This window comes from Dermacentor variabilis, chromosome 9 (assembly GCF_050947875.1).
Source record: "Dermacentor variabilis isolate Ectoservices chromosome 9, ASM5094787v1, whole genome shotgun sequence".
NCBI lineage: Eukaryota > Metazoa > Arthropoda > Arachnida > Ixodida > Ixodidae > Dermacentor > Dermacentor variabilis.
The window spans coordinates 128,843,394-128,869,144 of NC_134576.1; the positions used below are offsets into that span (position 1 = coordinate 128,843,394).

General features: G+C 46.1%; 1 long non-coding RNA gene across 1 annotated transcript; it reads left to right on the forward strand.

The window, feature by feature from the left end:
• The first annotated feature begins 8,798 nt into the window (after positions 1–8,798).
• LOC142558183 (uncharacterized) lies at positions 8,799–25,394 on the forward strand. Its single transcript, XR_012822968.1, has 3 exons — positions 8,799–9,004; positions 18,021–18,237; positions 25,257–25,394. It is a non-coding gene; the product is annotated as an uncharacterized LOC142558183 (long non-coding RNA).
• The last annotated feature ends 357 nt before the right edge of the window (positions 25,395–25,751 follow it).

A 25,751-nucleotide genomic window follows, 5' to 3' on the forward strand; every position in this document is an offset into this window, starting at 1 on the left:
GCACTTTATTTATTATTTGATTGATTGGGGGGGGATTTTTTCATTGATTCATTCATTAAAGAGGTGTAGGCATCACCATTACCACGGCCGACTAACGTCTTCTGTTTTCATTTCCGTAAAGAAGTTCACCAACGATTACGATACTCCCTAATGTGAAATTTGAGCGCCGCTCTACGTGTATTTTCATTTCGCGATATAATGGCTGACCCGGACAATCTATTTCGAGCGACGCGTTGCAAACGGAGCGAAGTGTGGCGCGACTGCCTCGCTGAACGAGATATCGCGAGAGGCGGCACGTGGGTGATGCGTGGGCGCGATTCACAGCAGCCGCCGCAGACAGACTTCCGCTCATGCAGCGCTTTGTCTCCAAACATGGTAGCAGTGCACAGGCTCGCCACATGCTATCGGTGAACAGACGACGGCGCGCTACTCAGGCGCCATCTCGTAGCGGTCGTCGCTGCAGACAGAGCCTGTCTTGCATGGCACTACGCTTTTCTTTTTGCGCTTTAACCATACCCTCCTCCTCGCTTTCCTCATCGCGCTCTCTACGCTGTGGCCCTCTTTCATACCCCGCTGCGCTCCGCGTTCTCTCTTTCAACTTTCGCTGTGCCTGTTTGCTCGGTTACGCCGACACCGACGCTCAATGCTCGAACGGGCACCTTTGAGCTGCGCTCTAAAATTAAGAAGCTGCTGAAGTCTACTGAATATTTTATGCTAAGCAGTAATGATGTAGGGCAAGCGTTAGTAACTCCACAATGCTCAATGCATGATTTATTCCTTTCAATGACCAGACTAAACAGAAATAAACTGAAAATTACAGTCGCAAAATCAAAACGTCGCTGAATAATTAGCATAATCATAAATAATTGCTGAACTTGATAGTGCCCAAGGCCACATTGCGAAAAGCTGCCATTTCACGCTGTAAGTTGTTCCCATGGGTAGGATAAGAGGAATACAGGGGCCAGGTATGGCATAAAGAAAATCTAGAAATCAAAATATGAGATTACCCAAAATTCGCATGATTAGCCGGAGTAATATGCTCAAGGAGAAAAATGAGGTTTCGATTCCGTGCATCTAGTCGTCCTTATCGTAAAGGCAAAGTAGACACAATGCACCGCGTGTAATCATGTAACTTGAACCAAAGTTTCAAAATTTTGCGCGGCTGGGCGACAGCGTCCTCAACCGTGAAATTATAGAACGAAGCCCGCGTGCCCGTTGTAAGGAAAGCCGACGAGTGCGCTTGCATCAATGTTCAGTCGCTTGCTTGTCTCCTATCCATAGGGCGTCCCAAAATTCACGCAAGATTTGATTGCACCAGTTGTGTGGTAAAGTGTTGCCAAGGGGAAAAAAAGACAGCGTGAAAGCTAACAGTTAAAGGTTAATAAAATGTGGAGCGCTACGGGAAAGATCAATGCGGTTTTATTGTTGAGCAATATTCTGAATTTAATGAAGGCGATCTGCTTTCCGGCCAGCAATAGGATCAACGTGTTGGCAATCGCCCACAATGCCCTTAGCTGTTTCATCACAAAGTTGTGACTAACATACGGCCATAGTCAATAAATATAACGTAAAACTATTCGAATATGTTTTTATTCCGATCTCCTGACGTCAAATTTGCGCACTTCCCGACGCCAGCATCGGGCGGATACCCACAGGGTTGTCTGAACAGACCAATCAAGCGCTATCCTCGTTCATAGGAGGTCACTTCTGTTTGCTTTGAGAACGAATAACATTGCCTACACTGAGCGACTTGCCTTATCTAATTGGCTGACAAGAGGCGAAGATCACGCCAATAATCTGCCTTGTTCTGATGTGTACCAACTTCCATCCACTTGAGGGGAAGACGAAGTGACTCCTGTGCGGAACCCTGTTTTCCACTGCTCTCCTTTTGCGAGTATTTTTGCGTGTTTTCGGGAGGCGCTGCCCCAAGACCTTCGGCGATGGAAGCGGAGTCAGCAAGACGTACGGATGAGACGGACGTTACAGCGTCAAGCGCTCCGAGGAAGCGCAATCACCTCATGAGCCACACGGGCAACGAGGACACCCCGCTGTATTACTCTGCTTCAGAAGGTCTGTCGGATGACGGTGATACTGCTTGAATTTATACACAATAAGAACCTTACAGCAAGCACATAATGCCCACCAAGCACTGTCTTAAGGCAAGTTTTCATCGCAATAAAAACAAAAGGAGACAGTACAGTCCACAATGGGCTTACAGAATGCAAGAGAGAGGGAGAGAAATGAAAAAAAGGAAACGTAGAGAGGTTAACCTAGGATTTGCCCGGTTGGCTATCCTAGAATCGGGGCGGGGAAAGGCGAAGAATAATTAAGGCGAGAGAAGAGTCAGCCATTCGGAAAGTCAGCCGCATAGCAAGATTTCTCGAGAAACGGCATTGGCCATGTCGTAGTATAAGGCTGACAGGGCTTTTGGCATTGTGCAGAGATAGTAAGCTTGGCATAGCGCCAGAAACGCTGTCGGCCGTATATGCGTGGATGCGTCTGGGGCGAGTCTCGCTAAATCTCCAGAAAGCGAAACTAATCGCCGAAAGTGATCGCCCGATAATACCACCTCGGAGCAGTCTTTCTTCAGACTGGGAAACAGTATGATCAGAGGGCACGGCACCTATCTGAGGGACAGTACGAATGAACGGCTACTGTTACTTTTCCCGAACATGCCCTGGTTTTGGATTGCGGCAGCAACGGCAAGGAACACTCATGAAACGCGCGGCAAAATCTTGCTTCATCGCACTGGCGACGAGACGATGGCTGCATTATTGGCTGACCGAAGGCGGTCGACGGTGACGTCACCGGCAGGAAGAATACAAGAGGAGCGGCACAACATTGACCACATCAGAGGGCACGGCATCTATATGGCGGACAGTATGAATGAACGATTACTGTTACTTTTCCAGGTTACTTCTGGGAATGATACTGCTTCATAGCGTAGCGACGATAGATTTTTGTTGCTTCTGTCGTGCCTTCGGCGGTGTCATGCTGTACTGATTGATGTTTGGTCTATGATGCTATTATTGTGGACATCGGGACATGTAGAGGAGAATCCTTGCCCACCAATAGAGCAAATGTTACAGACAATTTTGGGCAACCAGGCTAAATCGGACCGCAGGTTACATGCTATTACAGAGTAAACCTCAGCCCTAAACTTTCAAACAGACCGACTAACCGATATGCTTGAGGTAGCCCAGGAAATGAAAGTTAAGATTGCTTCTCTTGAAAAGACTAAGATACCAGGCTGAACGATTAACAGACTTAGAAAATAGAAGCAGACGCAACAACCTTCTAATTTTTAGTGTTCAGGAGCGGAGCGAAGAATCTGAGGCTGACTTGAAGAAAGCTGTTGTGAATGACATATTTGGAAAGTAGTTGGGCGTTCAAGTAAAGTCAATAGAAATAATTCACCACATCGGAAAAAAAAAACACCCAGCAAAATGTCGACCCACAATAACGAAATTTTTTGACGGCAGGAAAAAGGATAGCGTGCTGCAAAATTGCAAAAAAACTGAAAGGGAGCTCTCTAAGCATCAGCCATGATTATGCGCATGAAACTGTAGTAGTTCGCAAAACATTGTGGGAAAGTGCTGCTACGGACAGGGCGAATGGCAAAAAGGCAACTCTTCTCGGTGACAAGATTAAGATAGACGAGCAAGTATACATATGGAACACAGCTCGAAATGAACGGTGCCCAAATCAGAGTCGCCGAGATAAAGGGCATCAAAGCACAGGTTTTGAAACCGGCATAGCACAGAACACGCATTCGTCTCGGACTAAGCCACCTGAACCATAGCTACGCTTGATTCTCTTGAACGCTCGTAGCATTATTAATAAAATTACTGATCTCGCATATATATATTACTGTCGTCAAACCCTCATGTCATGTTAATAATCGAAAGCTGGTTAATCACCTGGATACCAAGCGATTGTATTGCACCGCCAAGGTATAACATGTTTAGATGGGACAGAGATGCAAGAGGTGGGGGCGCCGCCATTATTGTTAAAAATTGTTGTCTGGCCATAATGGTAGACAGCAATATGTCAGAGTCAGTGTGGTGTAAATTATTTTTGGGAACATTTCGTACCTTGTTGGAGTAGTTTACAGGCCACCAGCTACTTCACCTGAATTTTTAGATGGCCTCAACGAATTTCTCTGCACTCATGTAAACAGATGCACTCGACTAATATTGGCTTGCGACTTTAACTTAGGACACATTGATTGGGAGGCTCTGTCAAGTAACCACACCGAGACAATGAGTGCAAATATATTATTGGAAATTGCATTTTTTCGTGAATTAAGACAAATTGTTAACGAATACACAAGGGGGACACCCGCATCCCGATCAATATTGGATTTGGTGTTTCTGTCCAGTAATGTCGGAGCTTATGGATTATCAATTCTGCATGGTATATCCGATCATAAGATGGTTTCAGTAAGCATACTGCCCTCATCGTGCAATCATTCTGCCCCTTAAAGTGGAAAGAACGAATCTCGGTTAAAGATTACGAACGAGCAGATGATAATTCGGTTTTGGACTACTTAGAACAATCATTTGACGAATTTGAAATTATCTCCCAGTCGGAGTCAGTCGAGGAATTGTGGCAGCGATTGAAATGTATTATTACAACTTGCGTCGACAGATTTGTACGAAGTTGTTACAAAAAAGAAAACAAGAATGCATGGATAACTCGCGACATTGTTCACGTGAAACGTAAAATAAAAAGGCTACTCAAACAGTCAAGGAAGCTAAACGAACAATCACAGGTGCGGAGCAACCTTAAAACAGCATTATCAGAATCAACAAGAAAGTTCTTCAATTACATTCTCGGCAACTTCCTTAAAAGTGCGTCACAAAAATTTTGGCGTTTTTTCGGAGCACAGAAAGCAAGAATAGAGCAGATAACAATAGAAGGCGACCTTTTGACAGACACGCAACAAATGGCAGATGGTTTCAATCAGTTCTTTCAGTCGGTGTTTCACAGAGATACATATACTCACGTCACAGATGACGTAAACTATTCCTGCGCTTTTCCTTTGGAGCCCCTTTCGTTTCACCAGGAGGGCGTGTTTCATCAGCTGCTAAACTTAGATTCAAATAAAGCCAGTGGCCTCGACGGGATACCGACGATATTTCTGAAGCGACAAGCCGAGTGCATGTCCTTTTTTTTAGAAATTATTTTTGAACACTCTTTACGCCTCATTCCCTCCCACAAGATTGGCGAGGCGCTGCTGTTGTTCCGGTGTTCAAAAGTGCAAATCGCTTGCTTCCAAACAACTATCGCCCTGTATCCCTGACATGTGTATGTTGAAAACTCGAGCACGTAATAGCAAAACACATTATTCATTTTCTGGAAACAAATAAGTTACCTTATGCAAATCAGCATGGTTTTAGACATGTTCCTATGGGCGGGCAGCGCAACCCGGACGAAGGACGAGAGGAAGTACAGAATACGAGCGCAGACTAACAACTGGTTTATTATTTCAAGCAACAAACTATAATATACAGAAAATGTAAACACATGTAAAGTGACGTTTACAAGGGTGTTAGCCTTTCTTGCCATTCAAAAAATCAGTTTCTTTATCCCGCAGAGTGATAGAAGTCTGGCTGACGCATGCGCCTGAGTTCACATGCATGAAGTAGGCCTCTACAATCTGGCGGTTAATTTGATTCATATTTCTATACAGTATTTTCGTTTGTTCAAACATGGGTTTGCATGAGAAAACTCTACAATGCGCGGCCAGATTAGAACCTGTTTCATTCCTGATCGCGCCTTGGTGCTCCCTAAGGCGGATGTTAAGGCAGCGTCCCGTCTGCCCAAAGTACATTTTGCCGCACGAAAGTGGAATGACGTAGACCACTCACACCGAGCATGCCACAAGCTGCCCCGAGTGTTTGACGCGGCATGTAGCTTAGGATGCCTGTTGAGGTCTATTGACAAGATTGCAAATCTTGCTTAAGGAGTTCTTTGCTGAAAAGACTGCTTGAGCACCATATTTCATGGCTGTCTTTTTTAACCCATGCCCCATCTGATGTACATAAGGGATGACTGCGTACTTTTTAACTTTTTCGATCTGTGTTTGGGGTGCTTGCCCTTTTTATTTTATTCACTAGCACTTCACATATTGACACGATAATAGATTTAGGAAAACCGGCCTTCTCTAGACGATTGAGTTGTTGCGAAAAGCTGAGATAGGCGAGGTGGTGACATGACTTTCTAAGTGCGGAACCCAAACACGTCATAGCAATTCCTCTTTTCACTAGTTTTGAGTGTGCCGAGGCGTAGTTTGGAATTGGTTTGCATGTCCTGAGGTTATATTGTCAACACATATGTTGCGCTGCTAATCTTAACTGCAAATCCAAAAACTGAATTTCATTATTACTGGGCAGTTCATGAGTACATCTGAGACCCATTCCTTCTTTATCAAAGGCTGCAAGACTAACTCCAATATCTTTGGAACTGTTTTGGGAGCGGATAACTACCAGGCAGTCGTCAACAAACCTGAAGCACTTGATCAATGTTCCTGCCAAGACGCTCTCGAGTGCCCGGTCAACAGTGCCGAGAAAGATCTCGCTAAGAATTGCTGCGACCTGAGAGCCAATGCAGACCCCGTGCTTCTGAATCATAATTTCATTATCCCAGATAACGAACGTGGAATTTAAATAGAAAATCAAGAGTTCGAGAAAAGGCTGAACCGGGACGCCACTATCATTCCCAAACTTTAACGCGTCGTTTTCCATAATGCAATCTTTGAATGTCCTGATCAGCTTATTTCTAGGAAGGGAATAGTATAAACTTGTGACGTCGATGCTGAAAGTTGTGCATGCTGGATAAACCCCCTCTTGTAAAAACCTAATTACATCTTCCGAGTTTTTTACTTTGAATGGGTCTTCTACCTGGAGCCCTGTTAGCGTCAGCCAGACTTCTATCACTCTGCAGGATAAAGAAACTGATTTTTTGAATGGCAAGATAGGCTAACACCCTTGTAAACGTCACTTTACACGTGTTTACATTTTCTGAATATTGTAGTCCATTTCTTGAAATAATAAACCAGTTGTTAGTCTGCGCTCGTATTCTGTACTTCGTCTCGTCCTTCGTCCGGGTTGCGCTGCCCACCCATAGGAACATGTTCAATCACCAACTCGCCCAGCTTGCCGTGTTAATTAAAAAAAATGGTTTCAGACAGGGCCTCTCAATGGTTACCCAACTAATCGAAACGGTTCACGATTTTTCAGTGGCTTTAGACGAACACCAACAGAATGATGTGATTTGCGTTGATTTTAGGAAAGCGTTTGATAAAGTGTCACATAATAAACTGCTTTTTACACTCCTCCATGTAGGTATCAATAATGACATTTTAAAACGGATTGAATCATATTTAACAGGTCGGAGGCAAGTTGTACACGTTAGTAATTGTGTTTCAGGTTTTCTGGAGGTATTTTCTAGAGTACCAGAGGGGTCGGTGCTAAGCCCATTATTGTTTTTGATTTATATAAGGATGTAGTTACAGTTGTTCAGCCGCCAGTGGTGTTGAAGCTTTTTGCAGATGACTGCTTACTTTATGCACCAGAGACCTGTAAAAACGATCAGGTAAAACTTGACCACTGTCTCGAAGGTCTTCATACTTGGTGACAGAAATAGGACATGGAAATAAATTATGCCAAAACCACCTTAACGCACATTACCCGAAAGAAAAACGTCCTTTCCTTCCAGTATCGTGTTGGAAATTTTATTTTGACGAATGTGTCTAGTTTCAGATATTTTGGTGTATTGATTGCTCATAACTTAAACTGATGCAGTCAGACTGAAAATATGTGCTCTGCATCGTACAAAAGGCTGTGTTTTCTTCGAGTAAAGCTACGAAACGCAACCAAAGATGTCAAGCTAATGGCATACAAAACTTTTATTCGACCTGTTATAGAATACGCTACCGAAGTTTGGAGTCCCCATCAAAAATGTCTAAACGCTAAACTGGAAAGATTTTAAAGACTTGCACTCTGATTTATATGTTCCAGGTATAGAAAGCAGACTCAGTTATCGAAATGCTAAGTTCATGTAATTTGGAATTATTAGAAATTAGGCGACAGAGGAACAAGATAAAATTATTATTTCACATTCTCCAGAGTCACGTAAAGGTTGATAATAACAGGTACATACGCGCACCTAGTAGACTTAGCAAGAGAATAAATCATGATGCAACCATCTGTCCTTAAGAAATCCGCACAAACGTCTTTCGTTATTAGTTTTTTCCTGATGTCGTCGGAAAATGGAATTGACTTCCCGCACATATTGCTGAATGCACTGATGTAAAAGCGTTTGAAGCTTTTCTTGATAGTATTGTTCCCTGAAATTATTTCAATGTTTTTGTGATGTTATGCATTCCTGTCAATCATTCTCTACTGATTGTTCGATGATCTCGATATATTTCGATTATGTCTTGTTGAAGTTTTATGATCAGTCAAAGTTCCTTCCATATAAATTTTGTATTTGTGATGTATTCCGTCTTTGTCATGACCCTCTCATGAGGGTTAGCAGTATGTCTAAATAAAAAAATAAAAAATAAGGAATCATACGGAACTCTTGGGGTGCTCTCCTTAACCGTTCCGCGCACTTCTGCTTTTCGCCTTCTCCCTTCTGCGTCGCCCAAATGTACGTTGACAAGCGCAAATTAAGCCTTTGCTTCAGAAAAACATATGCGACCGATGGAGGAAAATGCCAAGTCTGACGTCGTGTAGCGAGTATAACAAATCAATCACGTCAGGTCACGTTTCCAGGTGGTGAGGAAAAAAACTGATAGTGCTCTTCATGAAAGTTAACCTTTGCTAATGCACTCCGGCGATACAGCTAAACAACAGGCCTAGTCCGTTTGCAGTAGAGTCAGCACCCCGCGGAAGAGCTCGATTATCACGTCAACATGAGCGCACCACTTGGGTGTGTTGTTATGCTTAATTTGATCCTATCTATTTTTGCAGGTCCACCACGAATTAGGGAACCTGTAAGTACACTTCGTGATGTTTTGTTTTCGATCCAGTTTGGTATCTATATATTAATTTTCGCAGAAACTAACTCCTCCTCTCATGTTACCCTTCAGCGTACATATTCAAATTTTTTTACCCCGAGTTAGCGTGCGATGAAGACGCTCCTTGGATTACTGATGGTAGATTGCCTTATTAATGCGTAGGCATTCTTTAGGGACCAACTAGCCACGTATCGCGAAAAGCATAGTGCCATTTATCTACACAGAGCTGCGTAATTAGCAAAGTTACTATATTTAATCGTTATAACAGTGTAAGTGTAGATGATTGGTAGCTTTATAAGTGATAAGGGACAATCTAAACACAAAAAAATATAAAATAAGAAGAGAATATAGGGATACATAGCCCTCCTTGGAAAATACATGGGGAAGCTTATAGTAGAGGTGGACCAACTGAATTTTGTGGGCGGGTCAACTTGAAATTTGGGGTTGAATCAACTTGAAATTGCGATTTGGGCCAACTGAAATTCGCGGGCGAGCCAAATGAAGTTTGTGGGTGGGCCAACTGAAATTTGGGGGTATGCTTCCACATACTTAGACAGCTCCAGTTGAGGAGGAGGAGGAAACAACTTTATTCAAATTTCAGGGCTTTGTAGATGGCCGCTTGCATGCGCTGACCTCTTCCACCCAGGCAATGATAGCTGTTTGTACTTCTTTCTTCGGGAGACCACATAAGGGTCTCCCATGCCATTTCTGAGTGAGCTGACAGAAACTCTCCGGGTGGTGGAAGGCCATCGAATTCCAAGAGGTTGTCGCTCTGCGCGATTATGACGATTTCTCAGGATCTTGACTTTATTTGATCCCAAGCTGCCCCTTATATAGTTAATAACAGCGCTCTTAGAGTCGCTAAGGACAGTGTGGGTAGGTGGGTTCATGATGGCCAGCGCTATGGCCACTTCTTCGGGCTCTTTGATTGATGCGGCTCTAGTTGAGGCCACCATTTACGATTACAAATACCCCATCCACTGCACTGGGAGCGAGAACTCTTGGCCCTAACCTCAGCGGGTGCCCCAGCCCACTAACTCGCCGCATGCGAATCGTTTTGATTCGAAAGAATGTTTTCTCACCCACAACAAGAATTCCAGTGGGCGTTGGGCGATCGCCTAACTACGTTCAGAGACGTCACCCAACACTATAGACTCGAAAGGCGTATATTGCCGCCACCGCACGATAAACAGGAACGAGGCCATAACCTTACGCTTGCTCCAGACACACCTACCCTAACCCCGCCGTCTCACACAACTTCTACACCGGTTTACATCTAACTGATGCGTGTAAAGCATGCGGACAGAGAGCAACGCTACGATACATGCTCTGGGAATGTGCCGGCAACAACGATACTGAAACCACCTCCGTTCCGCGACGCGTCCATAACTACGGCCGTTGCCAGAGTACAGGAAGCCTCGAGCTCGCTTTTCCCCGACGCCGCCCCGGCTGCTGGAGCTGCCGAGGACCTTCTCCATCAGCGTCGCCGCCGCTGGAAGGCGGCTCTCAAACGTTCAGAGCTGGCAGACCAGCTCTGGGCCGTCCAGCAAGCCGAAGGTGCCGCCCAACTCCAAGGACTTCGAGCCGCCACCTCAGGCCACCACAACAAAAACTGCCGGACCATAATTTCATAAAGTTTTTTCTTCATCTTCACCCACTCACTCGGGGTGCCGTATGTGTTCGTGGCCCTGGTTGGCGGCATCGACGAACAGCACGGTTTGGTCTTGCTTGTGCTTTTGGCGTAGTTTGTCTGCCCCGGCTTTTCTCCGGGCGCCTTGCCTGCCCGCCAGGGTGTTTTTGCGTATGGGTTTTATCTTTAGGTAATGTCTGATTCCGGGAGATAGTGGTTCTCTGCCTCCCGTGGTGTGTATGGGTTTAATCTTCAGTCTACTCAGGATATCTAGTCCCGTCATCGTGTCTGATAGCCCTGTTATTCGTGTTCTTTTGTATGATTCGATCAGCTCCTTCAAGGTGTTGTGCACTCCAAGTGAGAACAGGTTCTCGATGCTAGCATAAACACCAAGCACAGGGTCTATTTGTACGCTTGCCGAATTATAGCTTCTAATTTATCCTTGTCTGATTTCCTGAGATGATAATAGTGGGAGGAGTAGACTATACGGTTGATTAAGAATGCCTGAATCAACCTACACAAGTTCATCTCCTTCATTCCTCTGTGTCTGTTGGCCACTCGCCTGAACAGTCCACCAACTTGTTTGGCGGTGTTCTGCAGCTTTGTTAGGGCCGCGGTATTATACGTGTTATGTTGAATAAGCATGTTGAATAAGCATTCTAATGCTCAGAACCGGACCACCTTCCAACGCGATTTTGTTCGGTGCTTGCTGTTGGCGTCAGGCACTGGCGTCTTTTTGGCTTTATTTCTAATGATTGGGAGTTCAGATTTTGAGGAGGAGCACATTAGCTTCTTGTGCCTGATATACTTATGCAGAACGTTTGCTGCCTCCATAACGTGTCATCTATCGCACCATCCGAGCCTTCGTTTGTCCATATGGTAACATTGTCCGTTTATATGGCACGTTTGACGTGTTGCCTCCTGCTCAGTTGTTGTAGTAGGTTCATCAGCGTGACTTTAAGAGTAGGGAGTGAGAGAACCGCGCCTTGCGAGGTGCCTTTTGCCCCTAGCGTAAGCTTTTGACCATGCATTTCACCCAGTTGGATGGTTGCCGTTCCTTCTTTGAGAGAGTCGAAAACGTAGGTGGAAGTTCTTTAGCCTACATTCAAACTCCAGTGGAGTTTCAGCATTTTCTTTTCGGGAAGGGGGGGGGGGGGAGGCTTTCTCTCGAAATCGGGCCGCACGGCGGCGCATGCGACCCTTCAACATGATTCCAGACTAATCCGCCAGGACGGGGCGCATGCGCCGTCCCGCCGTGAGAAAAGACGGATTGTCGTCATGTCGGTGTCGTCACGGTGTCGTCACGCTGTCGTCGTTGTACCGATGTCCTCATTCAAAAAATTCGTATCTCATTGTGATCGCGCCGCCATTCTGGTATCGTCGACGTCAATCCTATTCGTTAGTGCATCGGCGTCATACACTCGTCGTGGTGCCGCCACTCTCGAGCGTTACCATGGCAACATAGAGTGCCGTAGCAGTGCATGGAAGGATACCTACGCCGCATATATTCAAAGCAACGGGTTTCAGCGCGACAACTACAGATGTTAAACAAATTGGACTGCAGAAATGCGGTGTGTCACTCCGTTACTCGAATACTAATCGCATTACCATCGACCGAAATCGTGAGATGAGTTGTGCCGCAATTATTTAGTATCACTTATTATTAACCACGTCTTTTCGACGGCGTCAATCACTTTTTCTGACGTCATTTAATATGGCCCTCAGTTTTACAACAAGGTCAATGGTCTCTTCAGAGGTCACCTACTATTCACTTTCTTCCAAGGGGTTAGTACGGATATTACGTGGGTTTGTCGACTCCGTCTCTTCTACGGATTCAGCAATTGACGTCCGAAACATTCTCAAGAAGTCAATCTTTCTTTCTTTAGCCCGCTATCCAAGTATATTAAATTTATGCGCGGAGTGTACTTCAAACTACAATGTGTGAAATGAACAAGTTGATCCAAGGCCCAGGTCTTTTTTTTTATTTATTATTACATGATGAGAACAGACAATGGGACTAGGCACCACCATAGGAGAAATTAACTACTACGTTTTCCTCACATAGCCTTCACAAGTGGCCACTTGACATTCCGAGAGGCCGTGACGCAGCTGACGTTCTCATGTGTGACGCTACACTCTGGAGGGTTCTCGCAACGAGCCCACACGCGGTCATTAAACTTTACAAAATTCGTGGAAGAATCGCAAGTTCTCAATGTCTTCCGCCGCTCTACGCTTTTCGTGATTTTGAAGGCTCAAGAAAGGCGGTGAAAACTCAACTTCCCGTTGGCAGAATTCATTGGCGACTGAAGAAGATATGGCAAAGACTTTTGGAAGGTTAGCCCATTCCGCGCTTCCGATGTCGTTTTGAGATCACATCGAACAAAGTCCGGAAACAGCTGCGCGTGGGTAGATGGCTAGGGAAGTGGCTGGAAGGCACAGCCTTTTGCTAGTTCACGTGCTCACAAAACTGATGAAACGGCCAGTTCGACCAAAGTAGCAGCGGCCACAGGCCAAAGAAACTTTGAAAACTTCTCGAGTAGGAGGATGAAAAGGAAGGAAGGAAATGCAGGGAGATCAACCAGACGCTCGTCCGGTTTGCTACCCTACCGGAAGCAAACCGAGGAAGGGGTTTCAGGGAAGAAAAGAAAGGAGAGGGAGGGAAGAAGGTACTATCGGTGTGAGTATATGCTCATGCCCATAACATCACGCCTATAATCGGTCAATGAGGCCAGTTGCTTTCATGAAACGTAGCAGTGCCCGCGCCGCTTTCTAAGCCTGCGACACATGAGGCCATGGTCCGACAATCTTAGTCTCTGAAAATGGTCTCTTATCTAATCGGTTTAACATGTCGCGTTTGTTGTCATAGAGATTACAAAAATACAACACGTGCTCAATCGTATTTTCACAGTTGCACGAGATCGGTGTGTCGGACATTCCAATAAGGAATGAGTAGGCTTTCTTAAAAGCTACCCCTAATCAGAGGCGGCAAAGGAAAATTGCATCGCGGTGGGAGAAGTTCGATGGAATCTGGAGCTTCAATGCAGGATCCAACCGGTGGAGACGGCAGTAGGAGAAAATCGGGGTTTTCCACAAAGCTTCAGTCTGGGTTCGGGGGAAGAAACCGAAGGCCCCTGGCAACATCGGTCCTTGATAAAAATATAGGAAATGTCAGGCTTTCTTTACGGGCTCACTGTTCGGCATCATCAGCAAGATCATTTCTGATGATGCCACAGTGCCCAGGAAGCCACTGGAAGATGAAGTCGTGCCCCTTTATGAGGGCTTGATGAAGAACTTCTCTGCTCTCAAACACCCGCTGGTCATGGGGCTTGCGTCGTAAGGCTGACAGCATACTCTGAAGGGCTGCTTTGGAGTCAGAAAAAATGACCCGCTTTCGAGGTTTGGCTTTTGCGATGTAATTAACAGCGGCACGCAGAGCGGCAAGTTCTGTTGCCGTAGAGGTCGCTTTGAAAGTAATTGCAACTTGTAAGGCCGGGATGATAACAGCGCCTGTGGAGCTGGTGCCTGAGACAGAGCCATCGGTGTAAATGTGCGTTCTTTGTTCATATGCCTCGTTCAGTAATAATAGTGTGAACTCACGTATAGCCACTGTTAAAAGACGGGTCTTCTTCGTTATTACCAGAATCGTGAGGAGTACTTGTGGTTGTCGTAGGAACCACAGTGGTAACAGTGGTCTTGCTGCTGGTGTAAAGCGCGGCGGGAGGTAGCCTTGATGTGTCGCAACAAGTTAGGAAATGTGGCGTGAAGTGTTTGTGCTGGCAAAGCAGAAATATAATGATTGGATACGCGACAGAGATGTCGAATGTGTGCTCTAAGGTTGTCAATCGTTATATATGTTGGAACCAAGTAGTCTAGCAATCATGGTTGTTGCTTGAGTCGAAGCGCATAGTGGTAGTCCAAGACATGTCCGTAGAGCCTGGCCTTGCAAACTTTCGAGGGCACAAATGTTTGTTTTAAATGTGTTCGCCGAAACCCTCGAACTGTACAGTAAAAAGCCCAGAAACAGCGCTCTGTACTGCTGCAGCATGGACTGTACCGACGTGCCGCAGGTTTTTCCGCACAGGAACCTCAGTATATGTACAATCAAAATTAGTTTCCGCTTCAGGCAGATGCAGTGGTGGCTCCATGAAATGTCCCTGTCAATAGTCAAAGCTACAAAGCGGAGATACTTCTGGTATTTGATAACCTGGCCAAGGGAGAAACAAGTTATGGTGTCATGGGTTTGCGCGTTAACGGGAACATTTTTCGATGGCTGCCCATAGGCATTGTTTGCGGAGACACGAACATGTTAAGGTGGCTACCCTCTGATTTCTTGCGCGCACTTGAAGACGAGTCACTGCAGAAGAATAAAGAGGAATATCATCAGCGTACATGGGTAGGTGAATTGTCTTGAGTAATATTTCCGGAAGGCCAACCATAGATAGGTGAAAGAGAATAGGATTTAGGACCCCGTCCTTTGGGACGCCACCGTGTGTAATATAGTTGGCAGTCGGGCCATCTTCGGTCAGCACAAAGAATGACCTTCTGGTAAAATAGTCAGGGATCCACAGAAACATTTCACTACCGATTCCAACAGCCTCCTATGACTCGAGGATCGCTTCATTGTCGTACGCCCCTTTCACATCAAGAAAGAGTGCCACTGATATGCACTTGAGGCATTTTTGTTGTTGTATGAATGTTAATAGGTAAGTAACATTTTCTATTTTCATGACCTGCCTCGTCAAAAACCTGTCATGGCGTTAGGTTACACATTCTTGCGTTAAGATACCATTCGAGGCGTGTAAGAATCATCTTTTTCATTACTTTCCCTTTGCAGCTTGCCAGGGGAATAGGGCGATATGACGTCAGGTCGAAAAGAGACTTTCCTTGTTTGAGTAGCGCTACGAGCCTCCTAATCTTCCATTGCTGAGGAACGATGCCTTGATGCCATAAGCTCTTGTAGTAATTAAACAGCTGTTGCCTGACCTCTTGTCCAAGATGGGCGAGAGCTGCATAGGTGATGCCGTCGGGCCCTGGTGAAGAGGAGCGTCGAGAATCAGCCAAAGAGGCGTGCATTCCTTCAACAGTAAATGGAATTCCCATTTATGGGACACGAGACACAGTGACGACACTCGCGTTTTCGGCATTGGGGGTGAAACACACTCCAGCGATCCGCACACACAAATATCATTCGCCACCTCAAGTTGCGTCTGGCAGTGTTGTAGGGCTAAGGCCATGAAAGGAGACGAGAGCAGGCCACGAACAGTTCTCTAGATGTATGGAAGATGTTTGCGAGGGTCCAATGATTCACAAAAGGCCTTCCAGCGTTGTTTCTGCAATTTGTCCAAATGGCGCTGGATTTTCTTCTGCGTTTGCCGTGCCATTCATAGGTCACAAACTGGCTTCGTGCGCCTGTATATCCTTTCAACTCGTCGTGGAAGTACGGTTAGCCTCTCCAGTTCTACGTCAAGTTGGGAACGGTTTGCCGTCAACGTTAGGAGGCATGAAGCTTCCCTCATCGCCTCTGTGATGGTATTCGCCAGGCTGCGGCCAAGGTTTTCTGTGCATGCATTTTCAATGCGTAGTATATGCATCACGTAGGTACAGGCGTGCTTGTCACAGCACCGGGGGGCCTCGTAAGTTTGCGAGGGCAGTACCAAACAACTGTCTCACACCTGCCTTCTGTGAAACGTTTCTTCAAAGTGTGGGATCCGAAACTTTGTGAACGTACGGAACTACAGTGGTGTTCCGGCTAGCCGTGATTCCACTGCTGCTTTCTTTAGATGCGCTGCTTCTTCTTTCACCGAAGTGTGTCATATGTAGGACCTTACAAAGGCATACAGAGCTCACGATGACAACATCCACAGACGCCTACATATTAACACGTGAACTCGTATATCTTTTACGGGTGAGCGCTTTTACCGTCCACGAAATGCGCGCGAGCGCCCAACTGCAGGCATAAATAAAGTTGGCTCCAATCTAATCTAATCGCTCAGCGCAGGACGCGTCTAAATGTATCGAAAGTTTCTAGAACGTTATCGATGCTTCTATCCGCTGTCTGTTGTCGCCGAACCTTGTGTAATCTTATTGCATGTATGCGCGACGCGAATGGCGTAGAACTTTGTAGAAAGCATGGGGGTCCCAGCAATTACTCTGGAACATTCGACGACTGATTTATAAAAGCCGACGCACTTGACCCGCTGATCAGGTTTTCGACGATCGCCGACTGTGTTCGCCGCTCTCGTGGTGCTTTAAGTGTAGCCTGTTTTGTGGGCACAGGTTCGCCCAATAAAAGCTAGTTTTGTCTTTCACAGTATTGCTACTGTGTTCTTTAACGTCACTACCGCGTGACAATATGATACACTGAGACGGTAAATTCTGTTTGCCCCTGAACGTTAGGCGGAGCAAAGCATCATTGCTATGCAGGATTCGGCTGGGCCTTGCTTTCACCCGTCGCTACGCACACCTCATCGGCCATTTGAACAGCCCCGATTGTGAACACTGCCAGACGCCTGAAATGCCGCAACACATACTGTGCGATTGCCTAGCATATATGCTGGAGCGAAGGACGCTGGAAAGTTCCCTAGACAGCTTTGGCGGTAGCCACTGTCGGGGGACGCTATCCTCTGCCCATGGCCTGACACTCCAACTTCAATGCGGGCAACTGAAGTGCTGTTGAAGTTTCTGCAGGTCACCAAGCTAGAGGAGCGGCTCTAGTAGGGCCACTGTTCAATATACTTAAGAACTCACCCCTTCTGTTATCAGCATAACACATCCCAGTACTTTCACTCCCCTTCCCTCTTCCCCTGCAGTACAGAATAGCAGAATAGAGCGCACTAGCTCACGTAGACCTCTGTCTTTCCTGCCAATAAATTCTATCTACCTTAACACTAAGTAAATAAGGAAACTGGAAAGCCAGGCCCACATTCATGATAGTTTTACGCTAGCTATAACTGTTTGTCAAAGCATTTAACAAAGGCGGCCAGCCATTATAAGACAGCTAAAAGAAAATCTTCCTGAATGCGGTTTCTAATAGTTCCCACGCTCGTCGGCGTATATACAAAAAACAATGGAAATTGAGATTGAACGTGTCCGTTTAGCCTCATATCGCGGCAAGGAAGTGATTCGTGTGATGCATTCGCAAAGTGTTTCGTGCTTGCTCGATACCTTTGGTTGCAGTTTGGATGTTTTTTTTTTCAAAGAAGGACAGAGTTATATGAGACAAACCTCTTGCGTAAATTAGAACTGATGTCTAGCACACTGGGAGAAATTACACAAGGAGAAAATCTGAAATATTGACTGCTGTATACATGTATCGTATGCAGCAATTTACGAGGTTATGCCGGTGCTGTGCTTATCTTTCAGACTGGTGGCACTGTAGGAAACCCCTGCGAATCAAGCGCTGATTGCGGGTCATTAGCAGCTTCCTGCTGCGTAATACAGAACTACAAACCACGACAGATAGGCAAATGTCAAAAAAGGGGTAATGTTGGTGATCTGTGCTCCATTACAATGTACAGAGACAACGTAAACAACAATTACTACGCTCCTTACCTGGGAGCCTGTCCCTGCGCTTATCCTGGTAAGTGGCTGCTTAGACCGAACACTTCAGAATTTCAATGTGTCATTGACTTCTAACTTTTATTCGTGGACGGTATCCATCGGATATCACGGAGTTTAGCGGAATATTCGGGTGGTCGTTTGAGCGCACTCTGGCCTTGTTGCGAGAGCGGTGAAAAACGGCTTTAACGACGTATTACGAGAAGAACCGGGCGTGGAAGTGATGTCCCTGCTTCTGCATCGTCAGCGGAGCCAACTTATGCTAGCAGTGACTCCTAGTTGCCCTTTTTTCTATAAACATTGCAACGCTACCAGAGCGCTCTGAAACAACCACCCAAATATGCCATTAGATTGTCCGCAAATGTACACGAATTTAAGGACCAGCGGAACACTGGAGACACAAACTCGCGCCGTGGCGCTGGCTACGCTATCTTGACAAATAGGAACCGATGACGCAACACAGAATTGCGCTTACTCGCAGCGTCAATGTTCAACGCTTCATGCTGGTGCAGAGGCTTTGGCAGCAATCATCACCAGAGTACAGTGTACTTATTTGTTTCCCGGCCTTCTGCTACAACAATGACTTAACAAAAAATGTATCTAACGCGTTGCGGTTGCAGAGTGCGCGACAAGATGGCGTCACCAGCACTGATGATGGAGGAGGAGGAGGAGGAGGAGGAGACAAAGGAGAGGAAAGACAGGGAGTTTAGCCAGTGTAAGTACCGGCTGGCTACCCTGTGCTGGGGTAAGGCGTGAAGGGAATAAAAGGAGAAAGAAGAAGAGGGAACAAATGGAAAAAAAAGAAAATTCACACAGTAACGCGAAACTACGCGCTACAACGTTCAAAGGCGGTCGCACAATTCGCATGTCCTTAAACACTTCAACAAAGCCCTTAAGGCCTTGAGTGCCGAAGCCCGTCTGGACCAGTGCCCTAGAGCTTTTTCCTCTGTAAAGGGGCGATTGTCCAGTTTTGCGAGAGCGGTCACGAGCCCTTCGCACTTTGTAACGGGGACAGTCACAAAGAAGGGGATCAATCGTCTCCTCGCAGCCGCAGGTGTCACAAGTAGGGCTGTCGGCCATTCCAATGCGGAATGAATAGGAGTTCGTGAATGCCACGCCGAGCCACAGGCGGCACAGAAGTGTTGCTTCCGCTCGTGGCAACCCTGGTGGTACGCGGAGTTGCAGACGTGGATCCAATTTGTGGAGACGTGCGTTCGTGAATTCACTGGTGTTCCACAGATTCTGTGTAAGCTCGCGGGCGAGGGAGCGAAGACTTGTGGCTGCATCTGTTCTTGACAGCGGTATGGGTATAATCTGGGCACCATCATGAGCCGACCGGGCAGCGTCATCCGCACTGTCATTTCCTGAAATTCCGCAGTGACCCTGTATCTACTGGTAGATAATGCTGTGTCCCTTGTTGATTGCGTGATGGTGGAGTAGTCGGATGTCTGCGACTAGTTGCTCATTTGGTCCATGCTTGAAAGGGGACATCAGACACTGAAGAGCTGCCTTTGAGTCACATAAGATGGACCATGAACGTGATGATTTGTGAACAATAAACTCCAGAGCAGCACGGATAGATGCGAGTTCTGCAGCCGCCGATGATGTAATATGAGATGTCTTGAACTTGAGGGTGACACACTCTACGGGAATCACCACTGCTCCAGCTGAACTATTAGAGGAGACAGAACCGTCCGTGTAAACGTGGATGCGTCCTCTGTGCTTTTCATGTAGCACTGAAAGCACGGTTTGTTTGAGGGCGAAAGTTGACTTCTCCGTTTTCTTTTTGATACCGGGAATAACAAGAAGAGACTGGAGTGGATGGAGGCACCACAGCGGTTGAGATGGTCATGCTGCAGGCGTGATGTTTGACGGTAAAGTTCCATGGTTGGCGGCAACAATCTTGCTTAACGCTGAACGAGGTCGAGCGGCAGGAAGGGAGGCGAGATGAAGCGATGGAAGTCGGGCGAAGTGCCTGATATGCATCTTTAAAGTGTCGACTTGAAGATACGTGTTGATGGGGTAGCCATGTGCGATGGCTATTTTTGCTGCCGTGGACGCACATCTGGGAAGACCAAGGCAAATTCGCAGAGCTTGAGCTTGTACAGATTGGAGGGCACGGAGGTTGGTCTTGCCGGTCCCACCCAGTATAGGTATGCTATAGCGCAGGAGACCGAGGAACAGTGCGTTATAGAGTTAGAGCATCGCACTCACAGACGCACCCCATGACTTTCCAGCAAGAAATATGAGCACATCGGTTGTCATGACTAATTTCCTTTTTAGGTAGGAGATATGAGGACTCCAGGAAAGGTCTCGATCTATTATCACTCCTAGAAAGCGGTGCGTCTTCTCGTAGGCAATTGGCTGTCCATTAATTCTGATAACGTACGGTTTCATTGCTTTACGCGTGAAAGCGATTATAGAGCACTTCTCGCAGGACAGCTCCAGACCTCGTGCTCGAAGATAACCTGAGGTTAGTGTGGCCACTTTTTGAAGTCTGGCGCGCACCTGAGGACGCGTTGCTCCTGATGACCAAATGCATATATTGTCTGCATAGATCGACACATGGACGGATTCCGGAAGGGTATGAACCAGGTCGATGAGCACCAGGTTAAATAGAGTGGGGCTCAAGACTCCGCCTTGTGGTACGCCTCAGTAGGTGTTGCGTTGTGATGACGCACCGTCCTCTGTTTGCACAAAGAATGACCTGTCCTTCAAGAAGCTGGATATCCACCGAAAAACAAGGCCGCCTAGGCCGACATCGCCCTAAGCGTCCAGGATGGCTTGATGGGTTACGTTGTCATATGCGCCTTTAACATCCAGGAACATCGCCGCTGACAGTCTCCTGAGGCTTTTTTAACAGTCTACTGAGAGTGTCCGCGTCGAAAGCCTGCCATAGCGTCAGGGTATAACTTGTGTTCTAGACACCACTCTAGACGCGTCAGCACCATCCTCTCGATCACCTTTCCTAGAAAACTGGCCAGAGCAATGGGATGATAAGACGCCACGTCTAGGGGTGATTTACCTGGCTTAAGCAAAGGCACAAGGCGGCTGGACTTCCATGCAGCAGGAACTTCTCCTTCACGCCATGAATTATTGCACACGTCTAGAAGTGCATGCCGGGCTGTTTGACCGAGGTTTCCAAGAGCTGCGTATGTCAGCCCGTCAGGCCCAGGCGATAAGGAACGTCTAAGTCATGCGTCATACACAACGATGGTTGCTGGTCTACGTCATACACAACGCCGGCCGTAGAGTCATGATGGTCTTGTTTATAGCAGCGTACGTTCATGCTATCCAGCGCCTTAACGTTGCTCTGAATGTCTAGCGTGCTGCGGTTTGTGACATCTATAGCGAGGATGTTCTTACGGGCGTTGATCCTTACATCTTTGATCTGACCCCGAATAAGTGCCTCGAGCGATACAGATGTGGCTTGGCGGTTGATCCGCTTTAGATTGTCGCTAGCAGCCACAGGCGCAAATAAAATGGTGAGGTCTGATGGCTTTGGCGTCGGGATCACAGTTGCCTTACTTGTGGAAGGAGATGTCCTGACGAGTCTTCTCTTTGCTTTGTGCTTCGCTACGGGCACGATGTCGCTGTCATCCGAGGTTTCATCACTGGTCCCTGAGTAGATCACAGTGTCCTCGATATCGATGTCACTCGGGCGACTAGACCGCTTTCTCGGTGCGGCCGCTGTTGACGTAGAAGGACCAGGAACCTCTCCAGGCGACTCCACGTTCATCGCCGTAGTTAAGTGAACGGCGTCTCCCACAAAATAGCTTCAAGTTCTCAGAGACAAAAAGGCAGCGTTCCACACAGGACACTTCGTAGTCATCTCTCCCACTGATGATGGCATAGATGTCTGCAGCACTAGGGAATTCCATTAACTGAAATGGGTTTGCGGACGAGCTAGAACTCTTCAATGATATACCTCGTATTGCGGCAGTGGATAGCGCGTATATAAGTTTGTTGCAACAAGAGTTATTAGGTAGGAAATGGGTTTGCGCTTTATTGACCGTACATTCACAAAGGCTGTGCCTTCTTCTTCAGAGCCCGTGAAGGCAGAAGCATGATAATCTAATCTTCGGTCATCTGATATGCAAATGTATACGCGTAGTCGTCAACGGCGAGCAACTTCTTTATGGTTTGGCTCGTGCCATACACATACGATCATCAAAAGATTTGCCGAAGCAGATGGACGAAAGCCAGACATAACAACACTTAAGGAGGTTATGCAGGTCATCATCATCATCATGCATAGCCAATTTGTTTCTTCTCCAGGAAGAAGGCTTCTTCCAGCGATTTCCAGTTACACTTGTCTTGTACCAGCGGACTCTATTTTGTAGCTGCAAATAACTTAACTTCATTGCACCACCTACTTCACTGCCGTCCCTGAATGCGCTTTCAATATCTCGGCACCCATTCTATAAGTCTAATAGCATGCCGGTTAACTGCCCTGCGCATTACATTGCCTATTCCTGTTGATGTGATCTATTTCTGTTGATGTGATGTATTGTTGAATACCCCTTCCTGAAGCCAACTTCTTCTCTGAGTTGACTGAAGTGTTGCCCTAGTTCGATTAGAAATTATTTTGTTGAATATTTTGTCTAATGCCAAAAAGATAGAAAGCCTGATGAAACTATAATCATTCAATTCTTTCGCGCCTCCCGTTTTGTTTTCATGAATTAGTATGACGTTGGCATTCTTCCAACTGTATAGTAAACATGTTATCTTTTATAAAGGGTCGCAAATTTTTTTCTGTTCTTGTTTTGCGAGGCCCTTCCGACTTCATCGCATGTTACACGCGTAATTTCTCTTTTCTGTTTATCCTACGTCTAAAAACGGTTACGTGGGTTATCTAAGGACTGTACAGTTCCGGCTACACGGTGTACCGAGTAACTAGCGCTAAAATTTTAATTTGTGCGAGTGCCACGAGACGGCACAGAACCAAGGTAATGTTTTTCGCCTTCGTTTCGAGCAAGCCAGAATAATTTTTTTTTCTTTTCCGCCGAATTACATAATTAGATGCACTCTTCTACTTCGAGATGCGCACAACGTCGTATTCGTCCGCTGTCGGATTGCTTGTGGTAGCCTCCGAAAGAAGCGCAAATGCCAGGAAGTCTTATTCAGCGCCAATGTTACGTGAAAGATTATTGTCATTTTTATTTACCTGCAAATGCGCCATCAATTGTGGGGATATATTTAAGCGTACACTACAAATGAAGACTTCGATTGCCCCGCTGGGCTAGATAGGTTGCCAAATTTTCTCATGATGTACAGTCAGCCACAAAAGTTTGCGGCCCACGGGATCTGAAAGACAGCTGAATATCTCCCCAACCTATTATATATAATAATAGTACATGCGAACGACATTGTGATGTTCGGTGTTACTGGCTACTATTTCAGGCTGCTCCGAACTTAAATATTTCCTCAGATGCCGGTAGACAAGAACTCTTGGGCCTAACCTGGCCGGGAGCCCCAGCCCGATAATTCGCCTGACGCGAATCGTTTGATTCAAAATAATGTTTCCTCACTCACTCGCGTGGTCGTTAAACACTTGTGGTTGACTGTACAGTTCGCTACGCTTTTTTTTTTTCTTGTGGAAATGGACAGTTTGAGGAAAACACTTACGCTGGGCCGTTGCACAGGACGGATAATTTCTCCAGGAGTGCATTTCACTCGAATGGTTCTCCGTCTAAAAGACGTTTCTATGCACTTCAAGTGCACATTCCTGCCGCTATTCTCGCGGAACTATTATTGACTAGAATAATCTTATTATTGGTGTTGCAGTGGAAGATGCGCACTCATTGTACCAATTGAGGTGCCGTTGCTTGCCAAATGAACTTTTATGTTAACCATGAACAGGAGGTCCCAATTCAGTTTTAACTATGAGACCTCCTTCTGTATACTACTATCTGTATCTGAAGTGTATAACAGCTGTGTAAGTGTATAAAAGCTGTGTCTTACCAGTACTCACGTACGGGGCAGAAACCTGGAGGCTTACGATAAGGGTTCTACATAAATTGAGGACGACGCAACGAACCATGGAAAGAACAATGATAGGTGTAACGTTAAGGGATAAAAAAGAGCACATTGGGGCAGGGAACAAACGCGAGTTAATGACATCTTAGCTGAAATCGCGAAGAAGAAATGGGCATGGGCAGGACATGTAATGAGGAGCGAAGTTAACCGATGGTCATTAAGGGTTACGGACTGGATTCCAAGGGAAGGGAAGCGTAGCAGGGGGCAGCAGAAAGTTAGGTGGGCGGATGACATTAAGAAGTTTGCAGGGACAACATGGCCACAATTAGTACGTGACCAGGGTAGTTGGAGAAGTATGGGAGAGGCCTTTGCCCTGGCGGCGGCGCCACCGCCGCCACCGCTGCTGTTGATGATGATGATGATGTATATTATTTTTATGTGTATAGCAGCTGTGTCTTACCAGTACTCACGTATGGGGCAGAAACCTGAACACTTACAAAAAAGGTCCTGCTTAAATTGAGCACGACGCAACGAGCTATGGAAAGAAGAATGATGGGTATAACGTTAAGGGATAAGAAAAGAGCAGATTGGGTGAGAGAAGAAACGCGGGTTAATGACATCTTAGTTGAAATCAAGAGAAAGAGATGGGGGGGGGGGCATGGGCAGGACATGTAATGAGGAGGGAAGATAACCGATGGTCATTAAGGGTTACGGACTGGATTCCAAGGGAAGGGAAGCGTAGCAGGGGCGGCAGAAATTTAGGTGGGCGGATGACATTAAGAAGTTTGCAGGGACAACGTGGCCACAATTAGTACATGACCGGGTAGTTGGAGAAGTATGGGAGAGGCCTTTGCCCTGCAGTGGGCGTAACCAGGCTGATGATGAATGAATAATAAATATTGATTGATTGATTGATTGATTGATTGATTGATTGATTGATTGATTGATTGATTGATTGATTGACCACCTTTCTTGATTTTATTCCTGTTTCCTAGTAATGTAACATTTTGATCCAGCTAACAACAACAACAACAAAACAAATATGTACTTCATCAATTGCAGAACTCACGACGTGCGACCACAGCAAACGAAGGCCTCAAGGGTTAGGCATTTGTCGGAAGCGATGAATGAAGATTTGGACAGCATATGGCTAACCTAAAGACCGTAGCGCGCAGCTTAGTCTGTGATTAAAACAAAGCATTGCTTTTACTGCTTGCTCGGCGTTCTCATTCACAATGCTGCAAGTTGATGCTCCGTTGTGTTTTTATCCTTAGTACACGTGAAACACATTTGCACGAACCTTTCTTTTGATTGAATGTTCATGTATTGCCACAGCAAAAACAGAACGTGCGCCTGTCGACGCATCGTCCACGACGTAAACTAAATGAATATTGTTATATAAAAAGTAACCTTCAAAAGGTCTCTGGAAATAACTTGAGCTATAGCAAAGTTGGAGTCTTTTGCGTGTGCCTTTCTTACAAGTGGAGGGAACCACGGTTGACATCGCGTACTCTTGGTTCCATAAGGCGACAACTGAACTTAAAATGGCTATGAAAC